Source organism: Sebastes fasciatus, chromosome 16 (genome assembly GCF_043250625.1).
Source record: "Sebastes fasciatus isolate fSebFas1 chromosome 16, fSebFas1.pri, whole genome shotgun sequence".
Lineage (NCBI taxonomy): Eukaryota > Metazoa > Chordata > Actinopteri > Perciformes > Sebastidae > Sebastes > Sebastes fasciatus.
Window position 1 is genome coordinate 12,519,537 of NC_133810.1, and position 25,114 is coordinate 12,544,650.

Genomic DNA, 25,114 nt, shown 5'->3' on the forward strand with positions numbered 1-25,114 from the left:
ATGTTTTTTTACGCAATGTCGAGTTAAGGCCTTTACACACCGGGAGTGTGACGAATAGACAACAGAAAAATGTGAAATACTCATCTACGAATATTATATGGCTTTTATTGTGAAAGGTAAGAACAGAAGGAGTGGATCTGGTTTGCGCTGCCTTTGTCAAGGTTGAAAGGAGTCAAAAAGTTTGCCGTCTCCGTTTTGTTTCATAAATATAGGCGCAATTCAACCAGTTCTGCACAACGTGATTGATTTGCAGTCAGAAAAGATCAGAAAATCAACCCGGTTCCGAAAAAAATGATGCCGCATAATGCATTCTGTGTGAAAATATTCATGACAAAAACAACAGTTTGAAAAAAATATATTGACGTGCGAATTAATTGCATGCAAAAAAAGCTTCATAAGCTTGTTTTTGGCTCTGGAGCTTTCATTTGAATTCTTGATATTAACCCAAAAATTATATTCTACAGACAAAGTCATGATCAGACAGCCTTATCGGGCATTGGTTCATCATCAGTTACAGGAAGTATGTGTGCGTCTGTTACTGTGTGCTACCACGTTGTCTTCACACAGCTCTCAGACAAGAAACAAAGTGCCCGTCCATTCATTTCACGTCAGACTTGAATGTATGGAAAACCTGAAATGTCAAGCTCGCGGCTGAATCTGCCTGGGTAATGACGCCTCAGTATGCAGCAGTATTGGCAGTTTGTATTAGCTTTGCAGACATATTTGCAAACCGAGATTGTGCATACATACTAAATGTCAGACATGCACATCTATATGCATTGCTGCACTTTAGCCCAGCTGTAATGACAGCCGCTGTTAATCTGCGGGAGCTTGCCAGCATAACAAAAGCCCGTTTTAACATTGAGGTACTCTCAATTCAGGTTTACATATTCCTGTTTACTGAGCTTTTGTCTTTGTTTTCACACTGTCGTCTAAAAGGCTGTATGATATCACAAACTTTAATCTCTTTTGCTCTTAGCTGTTGATTCTCCTCACGGTTACTGAAATTTGGTCCATCTCGTCTGCCCGAAATCCCCAAACGCCTCGGAGCCTTACTGATGCCGCATGCTGCCCCCTATGTTCAGCCTCCACTAATACAGTCTGCGCAGCCAGCTGTGGTGTAATTAATTTCTCATTAGTGTAGGCAATAATGACTATCTCGCAATTTCGCTCGCCCTTTTCTCTCTCTCCGACTCTGTCTCGCTGCTTGTGTATCTTTTTTCGTCCCCCTCCCCAATCTCACCACCACCACCGCAATGTCCTGCTGCTGGAGGGGAAGTATTCACATCCCCCTGAAAAAAAAAAAAAAAAAAAGCAAACAAACAACAATTAGCTTCCTGCTGACATGGAGAATGGTAGACTCATCTCCTGCAAATTACCCCTCGCTGAGGAATGGGCAACTGAGACTTTCACTTTAGGTGTTCTTTAATGAACCGTCTAGATCGAGGCTAATCATTTACAGTGCTGGCACGTAGCAGCCGAGCCCCCACTGAAACCACACGCAGGACAACGCAGCGTAAACAGCAATTCAGACAGCCAGATGTAACAAATATCTGTGCAATTATCATAACTGCACACATTTGATTTTACACTAAAGGCTAATTCAACTGGTCTTTCTCCTTTTTTGGACCGAAAAGCGTCTCGCACAAAGTCTTTCTTTCTCTACAACTCAAATTCAGATGTTTGGGTGATATAGGAATTACATTTTCGCCTTGTATCAGAAGTACACATTTACAACACTAAGCATTTTTTGCCAATAAAAAAATGACCTCATGTCTGGGGCAAAGAGTCATTTAAAAGTTCTGATCGCGAATTTTTTCCTCACGAAAGAATAAGGATGTTTTAATTGTGTGAGAGAGCATGATCGATATTGTTTCAAGACATTTAGGGAAATACATAGCTCTAACACCATGACATTTGGAGCAGAAGACCATGAAATTCTGTTCATCCTCTGTGTCAAGCGCTAATGTGCCTCTCGCTCTCTCTCACTGCACCACATCCATCTACTGCATATTTTATTTCTCTCCCCTCGCTTTCCTCCACTCCTTTCCCCTCATCCATACTGGTGTGAGCCCGACTGTCCACCGCTCGAACTGCAGTAATGTGCCAGATAAAAGTTACTTTGATTGCTCTTTGACAGCTCTGCTCCACACTTCACATCTAATATACCACGGTCTAAATTCAGATTGGCTCAGAGCTTCTTTTCCACTTGTTCATTATGCATCGCTGAAAGTTGATGAGAACTTCGAAGGCCTCTTCTTGGATACCAAGTAGTGGCATCACAATGAAGCAACTCATCATACATCAAAGTTTGAACTTGAATAGACAACTTGTGCGCAGTTAGAGGTTTAGTGTTAAACTTTGCTTGTGAATTAGTATTTAGGTGTCAGTTGGATTAGATATTAAAGGTGCAGTATGTAGGATTTGGCGGCATCTAGTGGTGTGGTTGCAGGTTGCAACCAACTGAGCACCCGTCCGCTCACTCCACCCTTTCCAAGATTGCGGTAATGTGAGGCGCTGAGTGCAAAACCGTGGTAACACCGTTCGCCTCGCTCAGAGGTAGGGCTGCACGATCTGTCGAATGTGATGTGTAGGCCAGCACATCTCTGCAGCCAGCGTTGGAAAATCTGCACCAGCCACCAGCCAAATGCTGGTAAAATATGCAGGTGGTTGTTAGATTTGCGTCACTCACCAGCCAAAAAAACAATGTTAATCTATTAAGCGGCTGGTACATTTTGGAATCCACCAGCCACAGTGGCAGGTGGACAAAAAATTTAATTTCCAACACCGTCTGCAGCGCGACAATATTTAATTTAAAATGGCGTTTTGACAAACATTACACCTTTGACAAATATTGTGATTTCCTCCACATCCTGCAATTTGGAAATTGCAATAGGCCATATCACGATTTCAATAGAATTTAGATTAACTGTGCAGCCCTACTCAGAGGCCATCCTTACCATAGTTACACAACTGTAGGAGTGACAAAAGTCAGATAGCGGCTAGTGCTACCGCAGTTTTGCACTCTGCAGCTCACGTTACTGCAGTTTCACAAGCCTTCAGGTAACGTAAAAACGCGAAAGGCTCTCTCTCGAGTTTGGTTTGTCAGTTCTGGGCTCCTGTAGAAACATGGCGCAACAGCATGGCACACAACGATTCTCAGTTTCAGGTGATTATACACTAAAGAAAACATAGTGATGAAGATTATATTCAATTTCTGCTAATAAAAAATAGAAATGTTAAACACTATTCCTTTAAGTTTTTTGTAGTTTCTTGCAATAGAGATGAAAATCGTGAATCTTGAATCAGCAGAGTTGTCTCACTTGAAGTGACGGCTTTGATTTGGCTCTATATTATTTCCTATTTAAGTTCAGAAAACGGCTGTTACAAAAGTGGGGCTGCATCTATAACCTATAATTGTCATCAAACTGCTGTGTTGAACTTCTTTACCTTCTCTTCATCCCTGACTCTTAATACTTTCTTCAATTCCAAAAGGTGAAGTAATGTTGTGTTTTTTGGTGTGGGCTGTTTTTCACATCTACAGCATAAATATTTCCTTTTGTTTCCAAAGAAGTAGGTGCAGTCTAAAGCACGGCAACCCAGCCAAGTCTGAATGATATATAATACAATTACTAGCATGCAATCCTCCCTCACTAAGTAGAGGAAGCTAAATAATTTAACACCGGTCTTATTATTAATCATTTATCAATTAAATGTAGACCCATCCCCTCCTACGTAATGGAACCTTCGATATTACAGGACACTTTCAATCAGTGTTCTCCCTAATTGGGTAAACAATGGCGGGGCTTATTACAAGAAAGATCAACCTATTAGAGGGTCATAGAGATGAGCCGAGTTATTCTTTTTTGTTCTCCCTGTGCTTCCAAAGCATGAACACACACATTGATATCATATAATACAAATCCTGCATGGAAATGAGGGAGTGTTTATGTTGGAAAAGCACAAGAATGCAAGGACATATTGCCAAAGTGTACGCAAACACCGACAAACAACTTGAGCGTAAGAGGTGTTAGGTCTGTTATTGCACATTGTGTTCACGTTTCAGAGGTGAGAAGCTGAATTAATTTGTAGGAACACTGTAATTGAGAGTATGGGAGAATGCTTTCACACACACACACACACTCTCTCTGTTGATCTAGTGGATGTGTGCATCGGCAACATCTTCGGGTGCATTTTAAGATGGTGCAGGTTTCTGTGGGTAAGTGCAACGCCCATATGAAAGGGAAAAAGAAAGCACTGCTGACTTATAATTATGAGGGAGAGCGAGAAAGATATTTAGAATTCTCCATCCCATCCCACTTTTGAGATTGCTCTTAATGTAAGTCGTGATTATTCTTAAATGTTAAGCAGCTTTTTGTACAGAAAAGTGCCTCCAATCATTTTGTGCCATTATGAAGAGCAGCTACAGAGAAATCATCATCTGCAATATCAGCATTCTGCCTTTTTCCAGCCTTTCATTATAGCGATGGAAATACTGTAAGACAACTAAAAAAAATGTATAATTTTTGTATAGAAATGCGTCAGCTGCAGAGAAGCTGCTAAGAAGTTAAAACTGATTTATGGTTCAAGTCTCTGTCAAGTCTTAAGAAAAAAACTAATTATGCACTCATTCAGCTGAAGTGGCGGAAAATTAGGTATACATGAAGGACCGCCATCCCCAGAGAGTTAATCAATTCTGCCCATAATACTCAGAACACTCAAACATGGAAATCCATATTTCACAGCTTGTAAATCAACAGCAAAGCTTATGCCAAACAACCAAAAAGACAATGAGGTCAGCCACTAAAAGAAATTAACTCAGAATCGATATCAATGCTGATGAATAAACCGATAGTTTAACAATTAACTGTCCTTTCCCTTTAACCAACCCTGTTGAGGATGTAGCGATTGCTCCGTCTGGGGAAATGAGTCGCGTTCGTTGTTTGAATGCACACGACATCACAACAGCAGTGAGAAGCAAACGGTACAACAGAGAAACTGATCCCCTTTTTCTAGAATCGATCTTCAAAAACAAAACATAGGTATTGGTAGTATTGATATTTTCAGAACGATCCGCCCAACCCTTTCATTTTCCAAAGAGTGCCTATAATCTTGGCAAGGACTCATCTTTAGTTTCCATGCTTATGAATGTAGATGTATACATTTACATCATGTTTATAGGATCACCTGCCAATGCAAAGTCCAAGATAAATGTGAGCTCAGCTTGTCCAAGCATGCGTCAGTCAAAACGCGACCATCGGTCACAGCGTGTGCCGCCGTCAGTTTATCAGACATTGCTTTGCATTCTTCCCGGCTCCCCGGCACGACTTTCAGCAGGTAAAATTATTCATCCAGGCAACTTCTGCAATCAGAACATTCCCCGTTATTGAGTAAATCTTACAGCTAATCGTGTAATCTGCTGTGCTTGATGTGAATTTGCAAGCATTAGAGAACACGGCGTTCTGCTCCGAGCTGAAATCTGGAGCCTGTTCTTACAATAACCAGCAGCTCTGCTTTGCTGTCTGCTGGGTAATGGAACAAATAAATGATGCATTAAAGAGTTTGTGTGGAGAAAAGAGAGAGAGAGAGAGAAAGAGAGATGGAGGGAAGCTGGGAGTGAGGGAGTGCCAAAGACGGGCAGCAGTTGAGCGTATAGTCTCCGGCGTACTTGAGCAGTATAGGTCAAAACTCGGGGAGGGGTGAGGCAGGATGTGTAGTTGATCGATTGTGGCTTCTCCAGGAAACTTAACAGAATAAGAGAGAGAGGAGTCCGCTGACCGCAGACCCAGATATGAGACTCCAGAGTGCAGAGCAGCCATATACTGTAACACACCGTCTTTTATATAGAAAGTTGAGGAATTGATTTGAAAAACCAAGGTGCCCTGAACTTTCCACACAAACTTATAAGGGTGCTGCTTTTTACCGACGCAAGCAGCACGCAGCGGACTATATAGAGTCGTGAAGCAATATTTTATTTTTATTTGACATTTTCCTTTTCTAGCGGTTTCACCATGCCAAGACTCCATGAACCGTCAGTGTATAACTGTAAACGTTCTCAGAGGACGTATAGAATATACATCCTGGTGTTCGGGCATTAAGGTCATTCTTTATTGTTAGAGGGAGTAGGGACACTCCAAATATCATTAAAAATGTGCACATTAAACTTCAATCAGCTGAGTAGACAGTTTAACTTTCTTACATTATTGAGGCACACTGGGTCTCCAATACACTCTCATTCCCATGCTCTCGAAATAAGTAGGCGAATACAAACTGATAATGTAAATGCGGCAGATAACATAGTATCTTCTAAATAGTTTCTCTCCATCCTTCTCTATCTATCCCTCTCTAAAAGGGTTGAATGCAAAGAGTCTATTGAGCGAGTAGGTACTTTTTAGAAGAGGTCTTCAAGGATTTATTGAAGACAGGGATTCTGCTGCCCGAATTGAGTTGGATAACTCCAGGGACCGCAGAGAAGAAACGTTTAGATTGAGATTTCCTGACTCACAGTGACAATAGGCAGTGCTCAACAATAGGGATTGCCCACTTGCCTGTCGCTCTAGTAAATCTAGCAACTCACTTGCCCGTAAAAAAATTATTAAACCGTTTTTTTTCCGCAGCTGATGATGGAAGTAAGTCTCTTTCTCTCTGAATACGGGCATTTCATTCTTAGTTAACCAACCAGATTCTGTCACGATCTCCCTGAGCCAATCATATCGTTGCTATCAAATTTGAAAACTGTTCTCCTCTCTGCTCTTGTCTGTTGTCATTTCAGTACGAACCAACGCAACCCACCTCCACCCCATTACCTCCGGTCTTCATCATATTCAGTGCCCAGGCCTGCTCCACATCCCTTCATTGAATCTTCAGCAACTCCCTTCACCACCACCAGTGTCCAGGGAGGGAATATACCTAATCTCACTACGGCATCATTACCCCCTTTAATATACTACGTCACGATGGAGTCTAATCACCAAAGACTTTACACCATTCATCTTATCATGCATCTTGTAATAAATTATTGTTCATTAAAAAATGGAGTCTCTCCTGAATGAACTCGCTTCCTCCTCATCTCTGTTGAGATTAATTTACTTAAATAAAGATTAAACATGACAATCAATCTTGATCTTTGCTGTTATTTGATAACTGATAATAAATTAAATGAGAATGTGACATCACCGACAAAAAGCCATTTTTGGAGGATAATGGGTGAGGGTGCCACCCGCTGGCTGTTTACTGCAAGTGTCAAAAGATACACAAAACACTACACAGTGAATACGATTTAAAAGCTGAATTGTAGTATATACAGCATACAGTCAGACACAGAGGTTGGCTGAAATTATGGGTTTCATTTTGCAAGATACCGGTAGATTAAATATGCAGTGTTAGCCAACGTTTTGTTAGTATTCAGTTAACATAACATTAGCTAGCTTATCTTTGTCCGGATGATTGTGTTGTTGGCATTTGGCTTGTAGATCTTAATGTCATACCTACCCGTTTGTAAATTGGACATGAGCTTCCAAAGATTAACATATTTTTAACTGCTGACAGGTGTTCACTAACGCCAAAACACATCAGTGACTGTAATGTGTGGCAAACTGTCATGGTCCTCCAGATTCGTAAGGATCGATATCGTAAACCAACTTCAATTTTATAATATATGGACCCTTTGTATTTGTCTTTCACACGTACTTTATACATTTCCGATGATGAACGATTGACAGATGAATAAACTGGTGACAGATAATGACAGTCTACCGTAGCTGCGTAGCTCAGTCTCTTTAAATGTGAACATAGTTCTGTTCCAAGAAAAACACATTTCTAAAAAAACACTGCAAAAGCTTTGATCAGACTTTCCTTTTTCATAAAGTGCCATTTTTCATTATCTCATGAAAATATACCCATAATTAATACCCTCAATGATTTCATTCAGGGTTTAATTAGGATACAGCACACTGATCGAGTACCTTTCAAGAGCCAGTAGTTGCCATTGCCTTAATCTCCTCCATTTAAGTACTATACCATCTACTCACACTGCAACCAGCTGTCACTTATTCAGACTTATGGATGTGTTGAAAACACTGCTGTCGACTGTAATAGAAATGCCTAAGCAAACATCACGGATGTAGAAACTTTCCCGGCAAATAGTCAAACACATGAACACACCCCGACTATATTCTCAGCACGATTCCACAAACGCTCGTTAATCACCTGTGTTCCCGGTCGCAGTGATGTCCCAATCCTCTGCACCGTCACTCGCTTCATGGAGAGGCCTGCATTAAAGAGAAGAGACAGGAAATAGGAATCTGTTCAACCAAGGCTCACTGGCAAATTAGAGTCTCTGCAGAAACTGGCTAACATGCTCATTGCTGAAAATAAGGTTGTAAATGAAAGAAGGATGTGGAGCGGCGGATGCAGAGAAACGGGTAAATGCATTGAAATCAAAAGGACTTTTATTTATTAAGCTGCATTTACAATTCGATTTGGTCCCAAATAAGAAAGAAATTTAAGAATGGAATGAATTGAAAACCGCTAGTAGCACAGCTCTGAAAAATACAGCCTTGTGGTGGTACTAATGTCGCTCACAGCACAACAATTTATCAGTGCTGTGAATGGTGCGTTTTCTAGCTTCCTTTCACTGTCCAGACCTGTAAGACATTTGTGTCGTCGTGCTTGTAACACACATCTCATCATTTTTACCACAGAACCATCTTAATTTTGGCTATTTTAGACCTAGTCTTAGTCTTAAGACAAAAATGCTTATCAGTTTTAGTCACATTTTAGTCATTTTTATCCTTCATAGTTTTAGTCTAGTTTTAGTCAACAACTCAAAAGGTTTTATTCAAGTTTCAGTCGCCAAAAAGTCATTACATTTTAGTTAACTTTTTGTCAAAAAGTTTTCACTCTTAATTGTATCAGCTATTTTTTCAGTCTTCTGCAAACTGTCAACTTTATACATTAGAGTAGCACAATTGTCAGGACTGAGGTTTGAGACAAGGACAGAGATGAACTGAGTGCCACCGCCACAGTGCGATGTGTGTGTTTGAGACAGAGAGAGTGACTGTGAGAGGGAAAGAGAAGGTGGAAGGAAAAAAATAAACAGATTTTGGTAAAGTTTTAATTTTTTAAACTACATTTTAGTGAATGATATTGTATGTTTGATATCGTCACCGTTAGTGTTTAATGATGGTGCCAATCTTGTCATCGTCTCATGGGAAAAAAACATATTTCTTCATAGTTTTCATTAATGAAATTAACACTGCAACAGAAAACGGTCTGTGGGACAAATGATGGATTATGTCAAACAGAACAGTACCAAACCTGTATTCATCATTCGTAGGTTAAAGGCAAATCAATCCGAAGTCAGTCTTGTTTAAATTAGAAGAAATAGTCATTTTAGCAAATAGAAACAGGCCCTATGCATGAAAAAGCTTACGACGGGAATCCTCCGGTCTTATGAGGTCATTAAATCGTAGAAGATACAACCCGCTGAGGCATAAATTTCACATCCAGCCATAAAGTGCAGACAGACATTTCTTCTGAGATTTCAGTCTCTCCTCTGAGGAACTGGGCACACACAGGGGTGGCACTGGCATCATATATTGGAGTCGTTCTGTTGCTCAGGGCCCATGACAGTGTGATAACCAGGGACCTAAGGGCTCTCACTACTGATGGAATATAGAGTAGATTACATCACTTGAAATGAGGAAATTTCACATCCAAAAAAACATGTATAACACCCACACTTACACAGAAAATAAATCCTCCGTCTTCTTTTTTCGGAAATCGCACTCTGATGACCTTCCAGCCGGCCCTTAAAAAAGAAAAAAACACACAAGTTAAGCCTGTGACATGTTAAACATATTCTTCCATCTATTCTTGCTATCTCCGGAACAGAGATTGGTTGTAAAATGCCAATCGTGATGTAGGAGCGCTGTGTCCCATCTCCCTAATGGACGACACTCCTTTCATCACCACTGACAAAAAAGTTCTATTTTTAGGAGCTTCAATCTTAAAAAGGGACACAAAAGGCACATTTCAGCGAAAGGGGTACAGAGCCACAGCTTGACTTCGCCGTTGACTGCAGAGTTTCATGTGCACACCAAAGCACAGTGCCTTCATCTAATACAGGACACACCGATTTGCCTGGCAGTGTTAAACTGTAGTGCGTACCCCAGAGGGAACAACATCAGCCTGAACTGTGGAAACGGCCCCAAGCAGGCCCCTGCTAAAGCTGCATCAAGTCCAGTGCCGCAAGCTGCTCCGAGGCCAGTTGGTGTGATTGAGGTGGCGGTACTATCCAATCCGCTGAGCCCAATTCCCTGATTACACACCTTGCTACAAATTAATGCATACAGTTATCCAGGTCCATTGGCAAGCACTGTGGCATAGAGACTACATCCCTGTCACAGGCACTCATAAAATATTGCTGTCAGTTCTGCTACCCACAAAAGTTGTTACTAACAGCAAAAAGTCAGTTCAAGAAATACACGCAGCCAGAGTTGGACCAGACACTGCTCACTATACACTCTCACCCAGGCTTACGGTTCTCTCTCCTACCTTTTAGTTGGTAAAGGGTAGTGCCCTATGAAATCCATTTTATTTTTTTCCAGATTCCGTCATTTCCGTTTTAATTTTTCTGAATTCTGTGTTTTAGGATTTAAGCATCATCAGAAAATGTGTCTAATCATGTGGTGTACGAATAAAATGTCAACAATTCATAAGAAAATATTATCAATTTAATGAATATTAATTAATTTCATACAACACAACGTTGCACTATTTTTGTTATCAATGAAAGAGCTTCAATGCAGTTATAAAACAAAACATTCCATCCTTTTGTTAAAATAAAATGCTCTAAATTTAACTGTTAGTGTCATTTTTTGGGATGACTAACAGGTTTCCCCTCAACGTATGTCTTGCGCTCTCATTGGCTGTAGCTACCCAACAGGTCAGATGTTTAGCCTGCGAGGTGATGCATCGGCGAGCCTCTCGGTTCACGTCTTTGAATAGCGAGCGAGTAAAAGATTAATCCCAGCTCAGAGCAGGAAGAAATAAAATGTGTTTTCTTTTCAGAATCTATTTCAGGTATGTTTCTGTATTCACACCTGGGTTGTTTCCCCTCTGGTTGTCCTCAGATCTGCCCCTTCACAGTTGGCAAAAGATAGCCATAGACATGGTCAATATAAGGCAATTTTCCAGTGTGCCTCCACTTTCTCTTCCTTCTGAAATCTTGTTGGTCTGAAATCTTTTTGATGGTATGCTGTAGCTCAAGGACATTGATATATGCTCTTTATTCCACTCCCCCAAACACAGAAAATATAAAAATACTGTAGGTCTCATGACATGCAGAGGTCTCATGATATCTGCATTTCAAAGAATACCACTTGCTTACTTGGCACCTTATTTGTAACCATTCCACAGGAGCTAAGGCAGAAAAAATGTACTCGCTCGGCCAGCTAGCTGAATATGTGCACTAATGATGAAAATGTTTTACATATAGTAGAGTCTGTCACCAGCTGGCCCTCTAGTTGAATCTCACCCCAGTCTTTTTATCAACACGAACTCCTTCACTCTTTCAAGCCTCTCCTGCTGTCACTTCAGTTCACCTTGCGAGTTCTCTGCTGGCTGGAGTTAACTTACAAAAAGGAGAAATCAGAGTCAGCACAGCGCCCAAAGCGTCTCCACATCTTCAGACGAGAGGCCCTTCTAACCTCGCCAACACTGAAAACACTGCATCCCCACATCTCTCTCTCTCTCTCTCTCTGTCGGTCTCTATGTCTGTCTTGCCCTCTCTCTATGTCCCTCCCTGTCTCTGCTCTTTGAAGTATATAAAACAGATTACTAACTTAGCAACTTCATTTTCCCAATCGTATCATACACTCGGCCTTGAGCTATGCATCATTTTCATAATGCACAATTTCACACTTAAAACTCCAGATGAACCTTAAAGCAAAAGATGACCAAATCCGTTTTAGGTTTTAGGATGTGCATACAATTAAGCAGAAACTAAGTGCATCAACTTTATAGTTGATGTAGTTTCCCGTATCCACCACAAACATTTTCTTTCTTTTTTAATAAAGAAACTATGCATGAACTATGCAGGCACCACACGCTGACAGGTAAAGGCAGTCTTAGAGGTCTTGAGCATATGTAACTGTTGACAAAGTTGACCCAGTGCTGCTAATGAGTAGAGACGTGGTTATCCTTGTGTGTCTTTATGCTTTACAGAACCCGGTGAAACAGTCCCTGCACTCTAAACTAAGGCCTGCTTTATCCAGCACATGGGAGAAGTTTGCTTGCCATGATCCTTTCCTAAACCTAACCAAGTAGGTTTGTTGCCTAAACGTAATGAGACATCTGGCAGAAAGGGTTTTCTGGCAGAACTAAGGCACTCTAAACTAAGGCCTGGTTTATCCAGCACATGGGAGAAGTTTGCCTTCAGGGCCTTCTGCCAGAAAACCATGATCTTTTTCTAAATCTATCCAAGTAGGTTTGTCTCCTAAACCTAAAGAGATTTCTGGCAGGAGGGAGATTTCTGAAGGCAAACTTCTCCCATGTGCTTGTATCCATCCAAGTGTGCTACACTTGATGAAACCCACACACACCTGAAACCAACAGAAGAAAAGGCAACCGCCATTAAAGAATCTAAAAAAGATCTTTTTCATTATCATACTGTGTCTTCTCGTTTGTGATGCCCCAACTTAAACCTCCTAAACAAAACTAAACAGATATTTACAGGACAAAACTGTAATGATGAAACACATCCACTACCGTTATGCAAATACATAATTGTTAATGGGTTCATCAAGATAAACAGCGCCAATTATCCAGCTGTTAAACCACCGCAGAGGAAGAGGGCACAATGACATTACGGAAGTGTCATCAAACATCAAATTGTGAAAAAACATGTAGAAAATGTGATGGAAATATGACATATGGCATATGGTTTCATGTATTAGTTTGAGGAAGTTACATCGTGTCATCGCTCCACACAGATTTGATGTTTCGTCTGTCTCTTCAGTGATATTTTGAGTTTTTTCCCCATTTTCGACATTTTCACTGAGGTTTTATTTAAGCGCAAATTGAAAATAGGGACAACATTTTGAGGAATTTCTTCTGGTGGTCTTTACTTCAGAAGAGGTGACTGTGAAAAGCCACGTCAGAAAAAAACTGTTAAATATTCAATGTGGATGTGAACTACTACTTAAGACGTTAAGAGCGATTCCAAAGAAAAATGTGCAGCATGCTGTGATATTACTCTTAGTGCCATTAAAGTCACATTATTTCCACTAAAATGTTTACTTTAAGGTTCAGCTTTGTATTAATTTAAGAAAATATTGCAAATTTATTCACTGAAGGAGGTCACAGTAAAGGGTCGATGTATTTGTTTAGATGGGTGTATTTGTGGAGATGAAGGGGAGACAAAACTATTTTTTATCTGCAAAAGGGGTGCCTGACAGAAAAGGTTTGGGACTATACCTGAGCACCGGGCACAAGCCATACATACTGGACTCACCGGAGCAATCTTCTTTACGTCACTCAAAAAAAGTTTGTGGAATCAAAGTTCGTGTCCCCATCTTCCTATCCATGATTTGGTCCTCGTGAGGACAGAAGATTCCTCTCTTACACACAAACACACCATGATTCACACCCCATTCCATTACCTCCCAAAGGAGCTGTTAGACAGATAATGAAGTCAGCAGTCGCAGGGATAACTAGTGGTTCTTCATTGTAAACAAGTCACTGTCACCTCTGCTTTAGAATCCACTTTATTCTATCAAGGATGTCCTCTGAAGCAGCCTGCGGGCTATAAAGTTGGCAACCTGGAACAGCTTGAAAATTCACTTCACTTCAATTCAATTGGGCAAATTGACAGGAGAGAAAGAATGCAGAGTAGAGCAGATTAAGAGTAGCCAAACACAAACAGAGACAGAGAGAAAGACATCTGTCATCCGTTCAAAGTTTGAGTGTATTTTAAGAGACGAAAGGTCAATATTTAATGCCTCCCGTCGTCATCCGAGGCAAACATATCTGTTATCAGGGACTACAGTCCATGGTGGCTGTACCAACGAAAATCACAGGAGGTGCAATCGGAAAATTAACTTCCACAGTTGGTCGCCGCCTCCTGTCAGTTATCTCCCCCCTTCGCTTTCTCTGTATATGAGGCAGAACCAGAAGGCGACAGAGGACTCGCCGCCTCCACGTGCTTTTAACAAGCCAACAAATTAGCAGCAAATAAATCACTTGGAGAGGTGGCACTAAAGGAGCCAGCAGAGATAGAAGCGGGCCAAGGGATCAAAAGAACTGGCAGGCACACAGAGATTAGTTTTCTAAAGTTAAAGACTGGAAGGAATTTAAGTGAAATTGAGCCCCCGTTCGCTTCATCCGTTTGCCGCTGCTCTTTAGCAGAGCAACCCTCTGTGAGGACTTTCCATCTCAGGCTAATTGTTCGCAGTCAAAGATGATTAGTTTTAAACACAACACACCAGACTGTCAACAAACAAAACTGCAGGTGGGGTTAAATATTTGCTTGCCAACAGCTGCTGGAACTGATGGAGCACATCACAGGCTCGTCAAAATGGATACCAGCTTGAATGGGGAAGTTACTAGATCGCCAACGTCATAGAGCGCTACAGGAATGAGTCCTAAAACCTGGAAATGAGTTTGCATTTTAGCACTTCCGGTTCCCTCGTCTGGAAGTCGATGGGTTTTTAGTTAGATGCCTGAAATGAGGTCTATGGTTAACACAAGCTGAAGAGATTTTAATGTTTTGTTCTACGATATAAAGTGGCTAAATGAGACTACTAAACATCATCACGCCGACTCGTCCGCCTTTCCAGCCTCATTGTGTATACTCGCGCTCATGCGACCGTTGTGTAGTTCATTTAAAGCGTTAGCTTTTTACTTCTGGCGATTACATTCACACTTCAAAAATCATCGAAGTGATGTTCATTTGTGGAGATTACTTTACAGAACAAAACATGCAAGTATCATAAACGTTTCTTTGCCACAGAGCTTGTTTTCTGCAATAATCCAAAACCCAATGGAAAAATCCCATTGGCTTTTTGTCGAGGGAACCCATGGCGATTCTAACTTCCTGGTTGGCCGCCAAAAATACGTCATCCATGGAGCACTCCATAGGCACCTAATAAAATGCGAGTGCACATTTAACAATATTGCTTAGTGTTAAAAAAAATATACCAGGGGAGAGAAACAATGTTATAAAAAAAATAAATGTATAGTGGCTTTTGCCCTGCTCTTCCTTAAGTTCCTACATAAAAGCATCAAGGAGGTGACATGATATTAAAAGGTTATAAAAACATGTTTATGAGCAATAAGAAAGCTGTTGTAAAAAACACAGGACAAACAATTTCAATAGTCCCAAAGGTGTGAAATGATCACATCCGGAATAACACAGACCCACACACTCTTTCACACCACACACTTGTGCCCACAGCTCTCAAAACTATTCTTATAACTGCCATTGTCATCCAAATGAACCATCCTTCGGTATCAATCAGCCTCTCTCTCATAATGTAATCTACTGCTGCAGCTGCCTCCGCCATCACAGCATCTCTCTCTCCGTTTCCACCGGTCTGACTCAATCCAAGATAGGTTGGAGAGCAGCCCAACAGAGTGTAAATTGATGCCTCACCCCCATCTCCTTTGCTGACTGGACTCCAGCTCTTCAAAGATGAGCACCTTGTGAGCAGCTTGGCTGGGGCTGCCGTGGCTGGTGTGGTGGGATTATGGTGATTACTGCGTGGCAGCCGGTGGCAACCGATGCTGGTTGACTCACTGCCTCGCAGTTAGACATGTGGCTACGATTAGGGAATTGTTTTACAGCAAATTTTTAATTGGAAAGGGACAACAGTCAAAGTGATTTACAGGGCTCCAGACTGCGACCACTTAAAATGGGCATACACCGTACGATTTTAGCCCGTTTCTGGCACACATTTTGAGCCGCACGACTCATTTTAGAGTCGGACCGAATTTCAGCTTCTTCAATGTCAGTGCCTTTATTTCTACTTTTCTTACAGTAATCAGAGAGTAGCTATCAAGATAACAATGTACAATAGATATAGAAAAACGTAGCTAGCTTACCTACAATTCTGAAAAATTTAAAAGTCATACTGTCCACGTCTTCCTAGCCACCTGCGCCTCTATTTTTTAGACATTTCAGCAGACAGGATGGCCCAGATGATCAAATGCAGCATGTTTCTGCCTTGTTAGCATTGTGACCCATACAGACCTGAACAGAACATTTACCTGCCTCGGCGCTTTCCTACAAATATTTATTGACAACTGTCAGCAGCCAGAACGGCCCTCAGGGGCCAACGGGACACTTTTTATTTTCTATTTTACATGTACAGTGTTAGCACTCAGGTCGTGGCAGACGATTGGACCGTACAGTGTGAGCACATAAATCGTGAGCTGTGGCTTTACATCGCAAACGATCTACTCGTACAGTAGCAGTAGGAATTACACAACAACTTTTCTAAAATCTTACAATGTATGCCCAGCTTTAGTCGCATTTTGTCATCTCTAGAGACAGTGCTCCTAAATGTTATAACTAGGAGCACCAGTGCAACTTGCATTTTTTTTTTTTTTTTTTTTAAATCATCATTGTACATCATGTGACAATTTCACATATGATAAGATAACACCAAGAGGGAGCGAGTGTGTGTTTGTGTCTCGTTCACACCAACACTGGGGCTTACGGTGGCACTGATTGCATTCACTGAGTACCTTATAAGTAATTCTGATTTATCAACTGTGCGCTGATTGTTTTTGCGATTGCAACTGAGGGTGGACACTACGGCTGTCACAAGCAATCCCAAAACAATTGTCATCGGTTTGGATAGTTGTAATTGCGTATAGTCTCTGGACAGCACGCACCAGAGAGAGAGAGAGAAAGACAGGGAGAGGGAGCGAGAGAGACAAACACAGTATTACGTTCTATGGAACGCACTCATTTCTGGCGAAAGGACATCATGATTGATCGATGACAGACATCCTTTTATCTGTAATGATGGATATGGCTCCTGTAGCAGGTTTTGTGCTCATGATGAGTCTGGTTGACTCGTGCAGCCCTAGTCCGCTCAGCACTCAGTCACGCAGCGCGGCAGAGGAGAGACAGTAAGACCCATACAGACTTGAGAGCAAGATGTCTGAATATAAATTCATTAATATCAGTTTTGAAGTCAGTTAAGACTATAGTACCTGTAGTAGCCCATAAGACTCAATCACACAATTTACTATCCGGTGTGTCTATGTTTAAAAATAAACACTATTTCACTTAAAATCATTTATATTATATTACTATTAATTTTATATTTGGTGCTGGTGCTGCTAAAATTTTCAGTAGGAAGCACCAGTGCTCCTTAAGGCTCCACACAATTAATCAAATATTAATCGCCATCATGATTTTTGCTTCCCACAATTTAATGAACATGATCACCTGCGATATTGACGTATAAAATGCGTGTTCCACTCACGTAGAACTCTGGTTCATGTCAAATCAAGCTCTCCCTGAACTAACAGCCAGCCACCAGGGGGCTTCACTTTTGGGGAGCTGTGAAGCCGTCTTATTTTGATGCAAACATTTGTTAATTAGCAGGAGTGTAGCACGTCGTGAAAGTGTAAGCAGTGCTCCGTTGATTTCATTTTGGGTAGAAAAGTTTTGGTAAATTTTTAAGCAGTGCTCTGTTGTTTTAAATGTGAAAGTGCAATACAAATATTTTGTCTCTGATATCAATGAATAATTGTGATAATCGTGATCTCAATATTTATCAAAATAATCACGAATATCATTTTGGCCATAATCGTGCAGCCCTATTGCTCCTGGTGGAAAAACTTAGTCTGGAGTCCTTGAAAATACTGTGGGCAAACAGACAACATCTGTCATACAGGGCATCAGATTTCTAAACTAACATATATTTCTAGGATTGGATAGGACAGGATAGAATAGGATAGAATAGGATCATAAAAATAAATGACCTAACAATTGTCTTTGTCTGATCTGTCATCATCTCCATCTTTAATATCGCTCGTGCCACATTAAATTGATTGTAAAACGGAGCCCTCATTTACACTGACCCTCTCGGCCTGCTGTTTCTATGAAGTGGCTTGATTAACGAAGGAGGGAACAGGCTCTTCAGCCTATTGTGTCCGTTTGTTAGAGGTCAGAGATACTCTCCATGCAGCACGGGGGTCCAAGAAGCTATTACGGTGCTAGTGTTGCTGCATAAATCGTTACTATTAGAATGACATTTTGTCAAGAAAGCTGCATGTGGAATAACTTTTTCTGCAATCCTGAGTTGCCCTCAGTTAAAGACGGATGTGTACATCCATTTAAAGCTCTTACATTTGAGCACAAACAGTACATTATGATTATATAAATAGATTTAAGAGGGCCACTATTTTATATCCATACACTTTGCTATTGATTTGATTCAATTCTTAAAGTGGGCTGGTCATGGTTACGGTGGATGCATTACCATATCTGCAAGGATAAAATGTTCTATTTTGAACTACAGCAACCTCTATGTTATGCATATAAACTTATTTTGAGTAGTGGCTTTTCCGCCCAGGAAGGAGCCACGGGTTGCATCTCTCTTCACAGCAGAAAGCCAAAATGGATTTCATTTTTGGTGTGCTACACATTTCTAACCGTAACAATTGCAAATACATTGTAAGGAGCGTAAAATGCAACACATGCAGAGTGGAGGCTGTGCAGGAAACAGCAGTGTGTGCACTTCAGTCACTCTCACCCTACAGGTTTGTAAGAAAAGGACAAGTCGTGAGTAGAGTAGAAGACAAGACTAGGGATGTCGCAATACCAGACATTTTGTAGTCAATACCGGTGAACTTCCACGATTCTCGATACCAATCCAGTATCACGGTAAAATACAAAAGTTAAAACAATAAATCCCATGTACTTCAACATGCACTCCTTCATTACCATCATAATTCCCTCTCTAAAACATCTCCTTCAAACAACTGTATCTATTCAAGTTTCTCGCCAAAAACTACATCTACACATCATGATGACGTTAGAATTTACCTTGGCCCAATTACATAGAGCCTGAACGCATCGTAATGTAAATCAATGGAACCTCCCGTTAACATTAGCTGTTAGCTCCGTGCAGGACTGCGCTGCTTACTGGCTGCTACCAGGTAACGTTAACTAGCGCTCGTCTTGTCGATTTCAACACTGATTTGTTGTTCATAATGTAGCATTATCAGGGAATAAAATAGGGTGGCATCGATAGTGAGCTTACTGCATCCCAAACACATTTTCTATAGTCCCCATGACGACGGGACACCGTTAGTCTCGAGCCCTGACGGTACCTACAGTACCTGCCATAATGTAGAAGAACGAGTACCGTCACGTTTTCAGAATTTTGGCACCGACTTGGTACCAAAGTATCTGTTATCGTGACATCCCTAAAAAAAGGCAATTCAATTTCTCGGAATAACTGATCGTATAAACCATGATATGTACGATGATTTGTAGTTTTCATCCTGGAAAGGGCAATATGTGCCAAATTGTGATTCATAGAACAAAACAATAAAGAGTTAAATATGTGAACAAGCCAGATTCATGTCTGTACACAACAAGGTGCAACAGAGATGGTAAAATACTGTAGTTTTAACGTAGCTAAAGCAACAACTTTGCAGGAAAAAGATTTGTTCAGGGTTGGCAACAGTTTGTATTCTTTGCATTTAGTTATATTTAATCAAACAGGTTAAGATTAAGCACAAATTGTTAATTATTCATTATTATAAAATGTATCTTGAGGGCACAAATGTGTGCTGTAAAGGAAAGACAAATTGCAGTCAACGCTGGAAGAAAGGAAATTGCGGAATAGACAGTAAGAAGTAGATAAAAGATAACTAACTACTAGGGGTGTCCTCGACCAACTCTTTGTCGACTAAACGATTCGTTGATTTAATCGACAGATCTGTAAAAGTGAGTTTCTCCGCAAAGAATCACACAAAAGCATCACTTTAAATCTTGTGTTTACCAGAGATGTGCTCATAAGTTTCTTGGAAATAAAACATTAAAAAAAGCATATAAAATGACTCATTGACTAAAGAAATCTTAGTTGACTAAGTTGACTTATTGAATAAGAGGGGGCAGCCCTAACAACTATAAGCAGCAAAAATACCAAACAGACAGAAATATATACCGGAGGTGAAAGACAAAGGAGAACAAATATATATATTCATCAGTCATCCTTCAGATCAGCTAAGGAATAACATCCTTCATATTTACATTGTGCGAGACAGATGGTGGTGGGAGCTCATATAATCAGCAGAGAGTTAATAAAACAAACATAAAGTCAGCTCAGTGAGGGAGCTACTGAGATGATTACCAATGAAGCAACGCGGTAAGTCTGCACTGTAGTCACGCACGACTCCAGCTGATGAGCATCAGCTGACATACAAAACACCAATCACATTCATTGAAGCCATGCTTTATAATCTGCGCTCAGCTCTGCTGGTAACGCTTTGCTGATACCTGCTGCACACTGATTTCTCCCTCCAACACTGCATCTCCTCCAGCACTTATTACCACACGCAGCTAGCATATCTTGTGCAATATGCCATATCTCGGTGTTATGTGTCTTTTGGGTTCTGGTCTGTATGGCCCCCGTGTGGGTTTTTGCGCTCCCCGCTGAATCATACACTGCTGTTTAGATTCCCTGAGGAGCACCTTCAGGAGAAGTGCCTATCGCGCCAAATAGAAGTGTAGAACCATTTATGGGATGAATAGTCTTCCTACTCTCTGATATGATTCTCTGAAAGAACAACAAATATGCGAGAGAACGCCATATTTAATTTCTTTAAGGCAGAGATAACGCAGCCGTTTTACAAGATTTCAATCTACAAGTCATTATCAGCACAGGAGTCAAGAGGAATTAATGATGTCTGAATTATAATTGGTACAAATATTAGGGCTGACCCGAATGCTTCAAAAACTATTTGAAGGCTTCGTTTTTGTCTTATGTTTTATATATATATATATATATATATATATAACCCTAATCCCAAAATAGCCCATAAAATAAGGAATAATCCCGTAACATTATTCATTATTCATATTCAACATTAATTATTTTTAGTTATTCTAAGACAGATATCGCTGTTTGTTATGTTTAGAGGCGCATGTGTGTACAGTAGTGCGGCAGCAACGCTTTCCCGAAGCTTCAAATACCTTCGAATATTCCTCACTTTGGAAAATTGTATTCGTGACAGCCCTACAAAATATAGAGAAACAACACTATGCATTCCAGTACAGTTACACTATTTTCACACATAACATTGTTTACATACTGAGAGAGAAATTAATTCCATTTTCCTGGTGGATAAACTTTGGCTTGCAAGTTTCTAAATTCCACCATCCATTTGGGAGGCGTTTTAGTTTGGAGATCGATTTTGCTTACACACCCATTTTTGACTGATATTCAGTGTGTGATGAATCTTTTTTTTGCATTTGCTGCAGGATGAGTTAAGTTCTGTTTGAGATTGTGATTACATTGGCCTGTGTTTGCTTAGGGGGGAGACATTTTGCTCTCTGTCCTTTTTTAAACTTAAATGATTTAACTTGCCCTTTGGATTCAGGACACACTGCATGTTCTAGTTGATCTTTTTCCCCTCTTTGCGCCTGCACCATAAAACATGCAGTGTCTAGAATTGTTTTTAAATCAAATAATGGCTGTGAAATTAGTTGGTAACATATGCAAATACTAATATAAGAATATGTTGATGTTCTGAGCAGCAGCCTTGAGGAAACTGCTTCATGCATTCAGTTGATACATTTTTGGAGTTTATGGATTTGATTTTCCATTTAGAATTTTAAAAATCCTTTTAGTGGTGAGCTGCAACAACAGTGTAGCATAATGTAAATGGTGGTGGCAATGAAAATTCACTTGAGAAAGATTTAGTTGAGAAAAATATGCAGATTACCTCAATTACCCTCACAAAGTATGTTAGGTAACACTGTTTTTACTATTTTTTATTCCACACAGACGTGCAGCACGGTCAATCTTAAAACCAGACTGTATACAGTTTATGTGATTATTGCATCTCTCAAAATATTGTGATTGCATACATTTGTTTTCAGTAAAAACCTAACAATCCTGGTGAGAACTGGTGCTGTCATTGTTTTGCTTTTAGTCCATTTATCTTGGCCTTCCTAGGAGCGTTGAACTATTGTCATACTACAACATACTACACTTGAGGATACTAAAGTTAGACAAGTCATCCAAACAAAACAACAAAAGTTGTTTGTTACTGCATCCATAAATGACCCATGTCTAAAACATGTCTGTATCTTTGTACACTACTACATAACTTTACAGTGTGCACAGTTCAGACATCACTGTGGTAAACCAATAGTTCCTGAATTATCTCCATATATTTCAACCTAATTACATTCTCTGTGTCTCGTGGTAGTATAGGATTTGTATTCTCCCGTCATGCACATGAACACAGACATGTCTGTATCTTTTTCTGCCAGTCAAATGTACGCTACTACATAGCTTTACCCTGTGCACAGTTCAGACATCACTTTGGTGAACCAATAGTTCCTGAATTATCTCCATAAATTTCAACCTGATTACACTCTCTGTGTCTCGTGGTAGTATAGGATTTGTATTCTCCCGTCATGCACATGAACACAGAATGCCAGTCAAGCCTCCAGAATGGGAATTGGGAGGCAGTAAAAGGAGCTATCTTTGAGTGTGCTTGAAAAGCAATGGGGAGACTTTAATTTGTTCTTTAACTTCTTGAATCTCTCTCTCTCTCTCTCTCTCTCTCCTCTACCTCTCTCAGCATGAGCAGGTGTGCAGACTGGGAATGGATAGATTCATTAGAAGTCTCTACAAAACTCAGAGGTGGAATCCAGGGATGTAATTTGAAAGATTCGTCACAGTTTTAGTGTCTCTTTGAGACCCCAGACTAAGAATGCTTTTAGCGGCCTATTCTGGGTGTTTCCATATAGACTAGACCCAGCACACTGTGATAAACAGGGTTGGAAGGAGTACTAAAATATTGTACTCAAGTGAAAGTACTGTTACTTTAAAGAAAATGTACTTAAATACAAGTAAATTACTTTGGTAAAAATGTACTTAGATAAAAGTAAAAAGTAGGTCAAATGTACTGGTTACATTTTTAAAAAGGGAAAGGGTTAGAGAGAGAGTAAAGAAAAGAATATATGATGATAACGTTGGATCTACTGAAGTAAAGTACACATTTATACAACAAAGTAACATATCAATGTATGTACATCACACCACAAACAAACAAACCATAAATTCCTTCAAGATGGCATTTAGCAGCCCTTAAATACAACTGATTGCCAATAATACAGCCGCCTTCTTCAGAGTAGCCTTACTAGAATTAATCAGAATAACTCAATGAAACAAACATGACCAACAATAGATCACAAGGACACCGCAACAGGTCAAGAAGCATTGTTAAGTTACAGAAATCTTAGAGCAATCTTAAACCTTTTCATGTCAAGGACCTCCCAAATAGTTGTACACTAGACCACAGACCATGGATTTATAAGAGGTTGTGCCCTGTGCTTTTGCCCTGCGTGTTAGTAAATAGCCCGCAACTACATTAAATTCTGTTTATGTCATGCTACTAGCCCTACTAGCTACTGGACGATAGCCAGTTGTTTATACAGGCTTGTAGCAAACAGCCGTGTATTATAAGATCATAAAAGTGATGAATTACGGCCAATATATCCATTATTACAGCCGCATACAGCTAGCACAGGGGTCAGCAACCTTTACTATCAAAAGAGCCATTTTTGGCCAAAAAATAAATAAAAAATCTGTCTGGAGCTGCAAAACATTTGAGCATTGTGATGCATTGTGATGTTTATAGTCTAATATAGTATAAGTCAAATGCAGTGAGGGCCAAAGTGCAAATGTACTACGGAGTATTAGGGCCACATTGAGGGAAAAAACATCTGAGATTTCCAGAATAAAGTCATAATATTACGAGAAAAAAGTTGTAATATTACGAGAATAAAGTCGTAATATTATGAGAATGAAGTCGTAATATTACGAGAATAAAGTCGTAATATTATGAGAATGAAGTCGTAATATTACGAGAATAAAGTCGTAATGTAACGAGAATAAAGTCATAACTTAACGAGAAAAAAAGTCGTAATGTTACGAGAATAAAGTGATAATTTTAAAAGAAAGAAAGTTGTAATATTAAGAGAATAAAGTCATGATATTACGAGAAAAAAGTCGTAATATTACGAGAATAAAGTCGTAATGTAACGAGAATAAAGTCATAACTTAACGAGAAAAAAAGTCGTAATGTTACGAGAATAAAGTGATAACTTTAAAAGAAAGAAAGTTGTAATATTAAGAGAATAAAGTCATGATATTACGAGAAAAAAGTCGTAATGTTACGAGAATAAAGTGATCATTTTACAAGAAAAAAAGTCGTAATGGTATGAGAATAAAGTCATACCTGCAGTCCAGGTGTGATGCGCTGTGCATTATGTCGAGGAAAATAACTCTGGATTCAGCTATTAGTGAATTTTACAACTTTTAAGGACATAATGATTTAAATGAGGGCTGTAAGTGTGCATAGCAGGAAGTTTATTCACCTAAAACAAACTATCCTCTGATTTGACCATGACCACAGACTCATTAGCGTTTTCAATTAAAAGTGGCGTCGCATCGCAGCGCCATCTAGCGGTGGTTGTAAAAAATAAAAAAAGCACATAAACACGTGTTTATGTGCTTTTTTTATTTTTTGTTTACACATGTGTACATGTGTAAACATTAAAGCACAAACAGAGCTGCGCCGTGTTTACATAACGTGCCGGTGCACACTCACACGCACATTCAGTCTCTACAGTACGTTTATGTCCTCCATTGAAGAGTCTACAGGTATGCTACACAGTTAGCTTGTTGTAACGTTACTCACCTTGTCTGAACGTCTTCTGTGAGCCTGGAGCACCGCGAAATCCTCCTCAGTCTGCTGCAGGTTCAACTTCTCTGCTCGTTCAGTCTCAAAGCATTAATGTAACCAGCTTCTCTGTGCCAGTAGAACCAGTCCACTCAGCCTCTCTTCC

At 40.0% G+C, this 25,114-nt stretch overlaps 1 protein-coding gene across 1 annotated transcript in view; it reads right to left on the reverse strand.

Annotated features, from left to right (window-relative positions):
• The window catches only part of yipf5 (Yip1 domain family, member 5), a 217,235-nt gene extending 192,121 nt beyond the window's left edge, over positions 1–25,114 (reverse strand). The window contains exons 1-3 of the mRNA XM_074611379.1: positions 24,967–25,114; positions 9,742–9,811; positions 8,209–8,270 (exon numbers count right to left, since the gene is read on the reverse strand). The gene's annotated coding sequence lies outside the window, so the exon portion shown is untranslated. The remainder of the gene's footprint in view (positions 1–8,208; positions 8,271–9,741; positions 9,812–24,966) is intronic.